At 39.7% G+C, this 12,289-nt stretch overlaps 1 protein-coding gene across 2 annotated transcripts in view; it reads right to left on the bottom strand.

Annotated features, from left to right (window-relative positions):
* LOC149563444 (uncharacterized) overlaps positions 1-12,289 on the bottom strand; it is a 115,450-nt gene that overhangs the window by 39,018 nt on the left and 64,143 nt on the right. The gene's annotated exons all lie outside the window — the stretch shown is intronic.

The following is a 12,289-nucleotide window of genomic DNA, read 5'->3' as shown; positions in this document are numbered from 1 at the left end:
GTCCACTTATTAAAAATTTCTATAAAACTATCTTAATTGTGAATTATTCAGCATAAATGTTATCATTAAAATTAAAATGCTAAAGATGCATTCCAAGGTTACAACAATCCAAAACTGAGAAACATGACACATCAACTTTTTTGGTAAACACAAATTAAATGGTAGGGGAACAATTGTAACTATATATATATATATATATATATATATATATATATATATATATATATATATATATATATATATATATATATATATATATATATATATAATATAACAAAAAATTTACACACTATTTCAATTTAGAACAGACAACATTAGAAGACGTGAGTAGGCCTAAAAATACTCCTGAAATAGCCTTGGAAATTTAATAAGTCTCCCCAATTTCTTAGAAATAGTCATGACATTAAAAAGATGTTTCTATATACTCCCCTCCTTTTAGGAATCATCAAAATGAAGACCCACTATGGCATTTCCTGCAATGGAGTCAAATCTTGTTCACAAAAACAAACAAAAAATCATGAGATTGATAAGTTAGAGATATTTTCCAAAGCAAGTCAAATTGTGATATTGTTATCAAGATTCAACTGTGTATGTAGTTTCTGAGTCAAACTCATTGACCCATGTTTCATGAGTATTACTTTACAAGAATCCATCTCTCATGAGAATGAATGGAACTCTTAGCACTCATTGCATCTAGGTGAAGCATGAGATCAAGAAGGAAAATTTAGCTGCCCCTAAGCAACAAGTGGAAGACAAACTCAAATGGTATCTCTAAAGGGAATGAGAGAAGGGAGAATTTAAAGCATTTGTCATAATTAAAACTCAACATTTGTCCAGGCTCTAATCAACAATTGGAAGCCATGAGGATAAAATAAAGGCCCTCGTAAATTAAAAATTGGAGTTGGACAATGTAGTTTTGAAGATTGACTAAAAGCTCCTATGGTTTTACTTGGGAAAAATGATCATCCTTGATGAAACAATTCATGCATTGTAATCTTGATCACTGATTTTAGAACCAGTCAAATATTCGTGTAGAAAATTAAATGTATGTGTTGTAAGAAATAGGAATCATATGTTCACGAAGTAAATAAGTTCTGCCTATGTCTTGAACAATAGGAATCAAGTCTCAAATTTCTTGGCCAAGGGTGTCACTTTACTTTCCATGGAAACTATTTTTTTTTGAGAGGACCAGACATGTATGGTGAAACCTTTTTGAAACACCTTAATAAAGAGCAAAATAAGTTGGGATACCAGAGGACCTTGCAAGTTGCTAGAATGAATGCCAATTAAAAAGCAAAAAAAATGCTGATGTTTTGTTAACTGTTTTGTTTTGCCTTTCCAACTTCCAATTATTAGTCCTAACAGACCTAATTTGTCTTAAAACTTGTAAATTTATGTGTGCAGCCATAGCCCAATCATTGGCATGGTTGGGAAATTCAATAGGAGTTAATTCTGCTTACCTCCTCTCATTTGTTATGGGACTATATATCTATAACTTGGATGGTGGGCAATCAGTTGAAGAACCATTTTTAAAATATTGTAGTTAATTTAAAAACATCCAGTAGCTTTATGTTGAGGGTTGTGAGCAGCAATAAAGAACTTTATGAGGGGGAAAGAGATTCCAAGTGCAGAATAACATGTCAACCCTCAATTCTTAGAAAAGAATCGTATATATATTATAAGCTAATATTTCAAGAAAAACATGATTTACCCATAGTACATAAATCTTAATAGATCTACAACAGTTTTAAGCATAAGGTCAGAACAAAGGCTTAGATATGTTATCTTTAAACTAAAAGTATCAACATTTCCAATCAACTTATAAGATCTGTTCTTGGGATGATGTACACTTTATGGAACAACTTGGCAATTAATAGTAACTAAACATGTTTTGTGTCTAAAATAGATCTTTATAATATGACAATCCTCCAATTAGAAAAAATGTAGAAGATCATTCTAGATTCAACACAAATAAAGAATTTGGGTCCATAATGCAATCTACATTAGCAAGCGAGACCACTACGTGGTAAGTAAGAGCTACAAAAATTAGAATCCTATTTGATAGTAGGCAAGGGCTATACATATCAATAACATAAAACAAAGAAGAAAAGTAATGAGCAATGCTAAGCTATCTAATAAATGACAAACAAACTATTTACGATATAAATGAAAGTATATATGTTCCCTGGGGATGCATCCCTTGGGTTTCTCAAAATATACCTGTTCTGAAGGCATGGGGGTGGCTCAATGATGTCCCCTAGCCATAGCCTTTTTAATTGCCCTACCAAATAACAGAAATTGGGGGACAAATTGGGGACAGGAAGCCGTCCCCTCAACTGTGCAAGCATTTTTTATTAAAAGGTTCAAAATAATATTAAACAACTCTCTCATTTTTTTGTAGGCCCCTAGACCACTCTTAGCCCTAAGCAACATAAAAAGGGCCTCCCTATCTCATTCTAACCATTTCTATATATCAAGGAGATTTGCAACCAAATTGGAGCCAAATAAATCATTTTGAATGGAGTTTGAAGGTGCAGCTTAGATAATTAACATTAGCATGGAATGAGGATTGAGGCAATAAGAGAATTGGAATAACATTTCGTTTTTTATTCAAAAGTTCAAAGGAAGACAAATAGTTTTAAAAAAATAGCTTTCACTGGCATTTTTTGTCACAAGACAATATGAGTAGCAGCAGTGAATGTTGTTAAAATGAGATGGAAGAACAAAATCAAAATCTAGCAGCTGGAGGTTCATTAGGGTGTGGGAGTGTTGTGGGAGACGGGGAACACCTACAATATCCATTGGAGTACCCTTCCACCATTTTAAAACATTCCAAAGAGCACTTTTAATCCAAAAACTTATTTAATTTATGAAAGTCTTAGAGACAAAGAGAAATTTGAGGGGTAGTGGAGTGTGATTGTGTCACATTTACAAATAAAAACATTGTGGTAGTTAAGAGTATATTTTCATCTATTGTGCATTACAAGACATGGAGTTGAGGTGTAATCATATGTAAAGGACGATGAGAAGGTAAAGGTTCATGAATTGCATATAGAGATGAAAGCAATGTTAAGGATGTGTCAGTGCCAACACAATCTGCACAATAAGTTACACATATCCCTCTACAGTTTATAGTGGTAGTGGTGATGTTTCCAAGAGAAAAAGAGAAATACTTGCTAACAAGAAGGCACGGGGAGTTGCGAGTATGTTTAAAATGCAACCATAGGATGTGACCAAGTCTTCCATTGCCAAATTTCTCTGTGCCCATTCCATGTACAATATTTCCCTTACTTCAAACATATGTTTAGAGATATAGCTTTTGTTGGTCTCTCATTCACCTTCATTGAAGAACATAAACCACTCACTACCCTCCTTGACACAACATTCTACAGTGATTTTAGTGATGGAGGACATGAGGTGGATTTGGATTAAAGCAAGTTGCTCTCTTGTCATGGATGAGTGGACTGTTTTCCCTAATGGGTAACAAAACTAATGTATACAAAATGAATGGTACTTAACACAGAATGGAAGTAGGGAACAATCACATTATATTCATTGCTTAGTCACCGTAGACAATAGTATTCATTACCAACATGTCTCTATGAAAGGAAATCAAGGTTACATATAGTATCTAAGGGGTCGCGAGACAAACCATCACAACCGTGTAACTCCCTTGGATATGCTAACCGCCTAACTACCAATTATCCTGGCAACATCATCCCCTACAAAAGAAAAGTGTTCTCTTGACAACGTACAATTTTACAAAATAGAAGATAATGAATTAAATACATCAAAACAGGGACTAAGGGGGCGGTTGCGTCCTTGGAGTGTCCAATAACCGATGCAACTCATAGACCTCGTCCGTCCAATTGCGCAAGTCCTTCTGCGTCCGTGTGTTGACCTCCACAGCCTCCTTCAGCAAAAGTGTTACCTCCATAGCTTGAGCCTGAGCCTGAGCCACCTGCAATCCGTTCGCAACCTCTTCTTTATCTTGTAAGAGCGTTGCTCACTCTGCTGCCCATGTTGCCTGTTGGCTAGCCAATTCAGTAGCTAGCTCCTCCCAAGCCTTTGCCTGTACTATCCTAGACCTCACAGCTACAACCTTTTCTGCCTTTGCATGCTACTGAGCATAATAGAAGTCTTTATACACCCCTCCTATCTCGTGTGTAAGCTTTTTCATGGCTGTGTTGCATGGTCCGAACTCAAGTTTTGTAGCCCAATCAGCCAGCATCTCTGGCATTTCCACAATTGGTCATCCTCTTGCCTCAAAGCAAGAGCGAAAACACTTAGGACAACCCCTCTAGATATAGTCTCGAATCAACTGTAGCTCTCTTCTGCGGATCAAAGCATGTTATCCAATGATTCGACCTCTCTCCAATACATCCTCCAAGGCCCTAATGTACGCCATGGTTCTCTCCTCATCCGACCCATAGTCAAGCTTGTTCTCAGTATCGACATCCTACTTTGTATCTATCTTTGCCCCTTCTGTGACAATCGTGTCCACCTCCAGTGTGGCCCCCTCATCCCTGGGCGCATCCTCGAACTGTGGTACTCTCAACTCTTGTGGTGCTAGAATGGTAGATACTCCACACTATGATTTCAGCCAACAAGGATGAAGCTATTGTAATAACCCCAACCGGTTATAACTTTGTCAAACACCAACTGCTTTCATAATTTAGTTGTTTGACATTTTGTCAAACACTTTGCAAGCAAGCTCTGATACCATTGTAATAACCCGACTGGCTCTCAAACAATGTGTTGAAGAATTGATTTCTTTTTTTTTGTTCTTGAGGTTTTGCAATTTTGATACAACAATATAGCAGCAAACTAGAAGATTTTGCAATAATAATTTCAACTCAAATTTTTAGATATTACATAGGGAATATACAGCTGAAAATTTCCAATTTCAATATCAACTTAGATATCGAGTATTTTCACAAAATACCAACAACCTAGTTGATAAAATATCCCCTATTATCTAAATCAACAATACCCAGAAGAATTAGAAGTTACAATCCATGAACTTACAGGTAAGACATGCCTTGAAACCCTCTGAAATGAAGACTAGATGCAATTGCAGATTTGGAAATGTTGCTTCCAAAGTGCAGATAGAAAATAACACCCAGCAACAGATATAAATTGGCACTCAACCAACTCCAAATTAACAGCACACAATTTGATATAACAATTCCAATGAATCCCTTCACAAATTCCAGGACAACCTCCAAGAACAAGAAAAATTAAACTTCTCCTTAGCAACAGTTAATATAGTAGGAGAAATGACAAATCGTATACCTCAACAAAATTTGCCAAACAATCTCATAATTGAATCTACAATACTTCAACTGTAGATCCCAAAACCTTATACTTCAGCAAGGGCACAAAATTTCAGAACTTCAGGAGTGTCACAAAGACAACAAAGAAAGTTAAGATAATCAAATAATTTGATGCTTTACTCATCAAATGGGCTCATATTTATAATCTCCAAATGGTACAAAGTTTCCCAAATGAACTTCAATTAAGAAGCTTCCCACACACAACATTAAAATATAATAAAGTGCCATTAATATAATTTATTAATTGCTTTTGGCTCCAAAAATGACCTTTTCCACCATAACTTAATATTTTGACACACAAGGCCACTATTTCTTGTTTCCATGATTTAAAACTTTTTGTCCTAGTTCCAACAAGCTATGATACTAAGGTGACCAACCAACACCAACAAAAATAACAACCCCAACGTTTTTAGATGAATAATAATAATTCACCCGCCTTGTGAAAACAACTGCAGAAGCATCAAAATCGAAATCTGACAACACCAAAGTGATCCTGATGATGAAAGACGATGAATGAACCTGACAGAGTGACTTGCAATAAATAGACGCTCCCTCCAAGATTCTTGGAGCCCAAACTAGAAGCCTAAAATAAAAACTGAGAGCATCACACAACTCCTCTAACTCATCTGAGCTCATCGGAACCAACAGTTTAACTTACTATAAATCGTAAGTCCCTCAAATGGAGCCAAAACACACCATAGGCTACTAAAAAGCCTATAACCCCACAAATAAGACCCTCAAATCCCACTATCAACTCACAAGGGTCACGATGGTGAACTGACCAAGCCAAATGTAGGAACCTACTAAAAATGGGGACATTACAACTGTAGTGACAACAACCTTTGTGCCAATCACCTCAAGTTGAACTTGAGGCTGCGTTAATCCACTCTCAGTTGGCTCTAGCGCCTCGTGCATCTCCACGAGCCCCTCGATTGGAACTGCAGGTACTAGCTCTGGGGCAACTGAATCCAAGGGGACAACCACGACTTGAATTCCCTTAGGGGTGGCTCCTCAACAACCTCCATCTGGGTAGATACTACTGTGGTCTCCTTCATGGCTGTGGGTGGGGACATAACAATCGGCGCAAGCGTCTGGCCGAATGGTGGAATAGGCGGCATGCGAGTGGTGGCTATCAAATGCGCCGAAGTAGGCAACTAAGGAGTGAAAAGTGTCCTAGATGGGGACCCTGCATCTGTCTCATCGTTCCCAACCTCAACCGAAGTACTATCCCCTCTAAAACAGTCCCACCACTCTCGATGGTATCCTCCCGACCGCTATCTGTGTCACCATAGGCGTCTAATTCCTACATCACCCTCTTTTGGTCAGCCATAGTGCCACTCGTGTCCAAATGTCGCCAGTAGAATATGGGAGGCTCATCCTTAGCCAGCTTGCCTTTTGGTGGAACCTCTAACACATCTGCTGGAATCTGGTGCAACACGATCTCCTAAAATAATCCAATCGCACGGTGCGGCATGTAAAAAGTCCTATGCTGCAACATCATGAACTCCTCCATGTGTTTTGCCAAAACCGATGCCCAGTCACACACCAACCCGTTCATGATCCCATTCATGAAAAATATCTGAGGTACTGCAATGTCGGAAGCCGTGCTAGCCCTTATCAACCGACTCTTCATGACGTCCATGATACAACACCACAACCCTTCCCTGATAAAATCTCGTCGCATTCCACCACTTCTGGTGCCTTTTAGAACCGAATTGAATTCTTCTGGTGTGAGATCACAGCCAACCAGTTGAATCCAGTGCTCTTTCTTGTCCTGCGGAAGCTTATATTTTTTGTTACCACTTTACATCCGCCTTGCCTCGGAATCCCAAATACTATTGTAAAATCGTGAGGTTTGAATGAAACTATAATGGGATATTTCCTGTACTCATATGAACTCTACCAGCTATATCTATCATAAGATTCAATCATGATGCGCAACACCTGCTCAAATAATGGAACGAAAAAGATAGGCATTTGGATTGCCCAATGTACCTGTGCGTGGACCAATATTTGCTTGACAAGGTCTGTATCCAATGTCTCCTGCAACCATCTCCGGCATTCAATGTCATTCAATCCTTCAAACTATATAGTGAGATGAGAAATGTCAGCCTTCTGTGAGGATTACTGCACTTTAGGATGCACCTTCCGCTTCTTGCTACTGGATGCTCCTAGCCCTACAACATGGACTCTTGAGGCCAATACTCTCACATTCTTGTCCATCTTGGAACTATTCTCCTTCAACCGATCCTTCCATTTTTGCCTTTTCCTTGCGAACTACATACTCCAACTAGTTAACTATTTCTTGTTTTGCCTTTATGCAACTAAAACGGTTACACTGAGCATGTGTACGTGTTCTATCCTTTGGATGCCTTTGTTTCCTTCCACAGATCCCCTTCATCAACGGTGTTTGCTATGTATCCATGGTCATTTGTTGTCCAGTGTGGTCTGCTTGTTTCCCTTTGTCTGCAACTCTTGTTGTATTTGTCTGCTGGCTTATCTTGCTTCCTTGCAGTGATCTTTTTATTATTATTATTATAAATTTGATTTTGTTTTATGGGACCTTATCAGTTTGCTTGGCTTCTTTCATGTCATTGGTGATAGATTTTGAGTTTCAAGCCATTGACTGAGTCGACGATCTCCTGACCGTCAAGGGTCCACATCTTGATTGCTCTATTGTGGCCAACTTCTTCTACTTTGTAGGGCCCCCTTGTACTTCATAGGTTCCAGCCATTTCACCTTGAACTTCCCTGGCTTAATCTCATTGCGTCCATTGTAGTTTAGTACCAACTATCCCAGCTGAAACCTTGTCCACTTCAAGTGCTTATCATGCCAGGCTTTACGACGAGTCTGAGCCACCTTTGTAGCCCATTGTGCCATTAGTCTTCGTTCGTCCAGTTTGTTGAGTCCATACAACAGCTCTCGAAGACTTTCCATGTTGCCTAACCTATTATCAATTGCTATCTGAAGGCTTGGAACCATGAATTCTACCGGTACAACTGCTTCTTGTCTGAACATTAATTGGAACAACGTTTGTCTGGTTGTCACTATATACATTGTGCGGCATACCCAAAGTGCTGATGGCAATTTCTCTTCCAAGCCAGCTTGCTCGACCCCACATGACTTATAGATGACAGGTACAAGGATTTTATTTGTTGCCTCATGGAAAGAATTATTTGTTAACTTATGTGGTGATCTTTTTTTTTTTATAAATTCGATTTTGTACTATGGGCCCTTGTCGGTTTGCTTGGCTTCTTTCATGCTGTTGGTGATAGATTTTGAGTTTCGAGTTATTGACCAATTCGGCAATCTCCTGTTCGTCAAGGGTCCACAACTTGATTGCTCTGTTGTCACCAACTTCTCATACTTTGTAGGGTCCCAGCCATTTCACCTTAAACTTCCCTGGCTTAATCTCATTGCATCCATTATATTTAGTACCAATTGTCTCAGCTAAAACCTTGTCCACTTCAGGTGCTTATCATGCTAGGCCTTATGACAAATCTGAGCCACCTTTGTAGCCCATTGCGCCATTAGTCTTCATTCATCCAATTTGTTCAATCTATACGACCGCTCCTAAAGACTTTCCATGTCATTCAACCTATTATCAATTGCTATCCGAAGGCTTGGAGCCATGAATTCTGTCGATGCAACCGCTTCTTGTCCAAATTATATTGGAACGACGTTTGTTCGATTGTCACTTTATACGTTGTGTGGTAAGCATGAAGTGTTCATTGTAGTTTCTCTTCCCAGTCAGCTTGCTTGACCCCACATGACTTATAGATGACGAACACAAGGATTTTATTTGTTGCCTCGGCCTAACCATTGGCCCTCGAGTAGTATGGACTTGACAGGGAGTGAAAAATTTTAAACTCTGTCATGAGCAAGCAAATCACATGGTTGACAAAGTGACCTCCTCTATCACTAGCCAACTGAATAGGGATGTCATAACATGTGATGACCTGTTTAGATTAACTTCGTCGTGTTGACAGCCAGTTGTCTGCTAATGCTCGTGCTTTGACCCATTTCGTCAAATATTTTGGTGCTATGACGATCTAGTGGCACCTTCAAGTCTTACTTGGCTTAATGGGTCCCACAAAGTCTAAGCCCCATCGTTCAAACAATTCTTGGACATGTGATGGATTTAGTGCCATGAAACCTCATTTTAGGGGTTTACCCGCACACTGGCAAGTGTCACAACTTACCACCCACTCCCTAGCATCATCATAGAGTGTAGGCCACCATAGTCCTGCGAGGAGTACCTTCCTTGCCATTGTGTTAGGTCTCATATGCCCTCTTGTCAAGCCTTCATGGGCTTCTCGAAGGACATTGGTTACCTCTTCTTCTATGACACATTGTCTCAATATTTGGTCCAAACCCATTTTGTACAATAGACCATTGATTAGAGAAATTTTTGCTCCTTAGTACTAACTTTCTTTGTTCTCCTAGTAGTATCTCTCTCGAGAATTGTGAATTGGAGAGGTAGTCGTTGATGCTTTTATACTACTCTCGAAGGATGGCTATACGAAATAGATGCGCATCTGGGAAGTCATCATTGGCTCCTTTCGACAGCTCCCCTGATCTAATTCGGGAGAGTGGGTCAGCTATAACATGACTCTTCCCAGGTCATACCACAATTGTGAATGTAAATTCTTGAAGTAGCAATAGCCACGACTCACCCTCCCCTGAACAATGGGTTTGTTTACTCCCCTGAACAATGGGTTTGTTTACTAAGTACATCAATGCCTGATGGTCTACATAGAATATGAAGGGCGTTGCTAATAGATAATGTTTGAATTTTTTTGTATGGCGTAAACCATTCCTAGGACTTCTCACTTCATTGTGCTATAGTTCCTTTCTGCCCTTGATAACAATCTATTGGCAAAATAGATATGATGATCGAGGCCGTGATCACCTGTTTGTGCAAGTGTTGCACCAATTACAAAGTTCGAGGTGTCCACATGCACATGAAACTCTTTATCCCAATTTGGGTACGCCAAGATCCGTGCCCCTAACAACCTCATCTTTAACTCCTAAAAAGAGGTTTCTTGCTCTGAACCGCAAACATAGGGTTCTCCTTTTCTTCTCATCCTGTCGAGGGGGCGAGATACTCAGGCAAAGTTCTTTATAAAACTTCGATAATACCCAATGTGTACCAAAAAAGATTTTAGCCCGCTGTCATCAATCAGCGCTTCCATCTCTACTATCACACATACCTTGTCAAGATCAATTTTCAGTCCAGTCTTACATACAATGTGGCCCAACAACTTACCCTGAGGTACCATAAATCTACACTTCTTTGGGTTCAGGGCTAGCGTGGCCTGACGACACCTTTCCATGCATTCTCCGAGTGCTACTAAATGCGTGTCCTGTCCACTAAAGATAAACCAGTCATCCAAAAATGCACAGAAGTTTCCTACGAACATTTTATCGAAGATATGAATTACTATCCTATGGAAGGTTGTCGATGCGTTGCACAACCCAAAGGGCATTTGGTTATAAGCATACACACTGTCTTCCACCACAAAGGGGGTCTTCAATTTGTCCTCGTCAGCGATTGATATCTGGTTATAGCCAAAGAAACTGTCCATAAATGAGTATATTTCGTGCCAAGCAACCTCTTCCAATATTGTGTCTGTGAATGGTATAGGAAAAGGGTCCTTTATAGTGACCGCATTCAAGTAGAGAAAATCAACACAGATCCTAATCTAATTCACCACCTCCTTCAATGATATCACAATCGATGAGACCCATTCACTTGTTTCTACCCTAAATATTATTTCAACCTCCGACATACGTTGTATCTCTTCATCCACCCTTGCTAGATAATTCTTATTCATCCTGTATGGTCTCTTCTGCAAAGGTACAACTCCCAACACTAGAGGTATACGGTGTATGCACAATTTCGGTGGGACACTCTTCAGGTCCTTATAACTCCAGGCGAACACATCCTTATATTCCATGAAGATTTTAAATGTTACTGTCTTCAACACAAGATCCCAATCATCGCCCACCATTATGTTGCACGTGTTTTGATCATCCCCCAAATTCGTAATCCGTACGGATGGCTCTTTGTACTTTATTGGTTTCCTTGTGTCGAAGTTGTGAGTCGGTCTTTCATTCACCTTAGCTTCTCCTTCCTTGTACTCCGGCGGAAACACCTCTATTTCTTTTTCATCTATTCCGTCTATTCCTAGCATATTACAACTTGGAAATATCTCGTAATCTTCCATTTGCCAATGGAATAGTCTATTCAAGGAATCCAAGTCGTCATCCAAACATCCTTGTAGTTCCAACACACCTTCATCATTAGGCTCCATGTCATTCCTTCCCTCGTCCCTTCCGCCAAATTCTTCGTCGGGGTTAAACTTCAAAGCCATCTCCTCGCCTCACCATCTGAGTACAAAGATCAACAACAAATTTCCTCCCACAGTTCTCCAGTGAGAGCGTATTTTTCTTCCAATTATGGTTCCCCCTTGTTGCTACTAACCATCCTCTTCTGAGTATGGCATCATACCCCTTCTTTTTCAATGGAATTACCATAAAATCCAACACAAGAGGTTGGGTTTCGTTGGTGACGAGCTGAGCCATCAATGTTCCGATGGGCTTAATTCCATGTTGGTCTACACCGAGTAGGTTGAAGGTGGGAGGCCATAAGGTAGGCTTCCCAAGTTTCTTCCATGTTTCTTCCAAAAGCACATTTACTCCCGACCCTCCATCGACAATGATCTCCGTGAGAATTGTCTGGAGCCCCATCTCAACAAACAGGATATCGTCTATTGTTCAATGCCAATATCATAGCGTCTATGGTTGAGCCTCCGACGATGTTTGGTTGCTGTGTACTTTGTGGAACCATGTTCATATTCAACAATGTTGTTTTCAATTGAGGTATCGTGCAGGAGGTCTTGTATCTTGATTGGGGCCTCCATTTGCAACATCCGTCCCACTATGTTGTT

The sequence above is a fragment of the Cupressus sempervirens genome, chromosome 4 (assembly GCF_028749045.1).
Source record: "Cupressus sempervirens isolate cs-2001-9-10 chromosome 4, ASM2874904v1, whole genome shotgun sequence".
NCBI lineage: Eukaryota > Viridiplantae > Streptophyta > Pinopsida > Cupressales > Cupressaceae > Cupressus > Cupressus sempervirens.
Note: the sequence above shows the minus strand (reverse complement) of the source record. Positions and strands in the feature narration are given on the sequence as shown.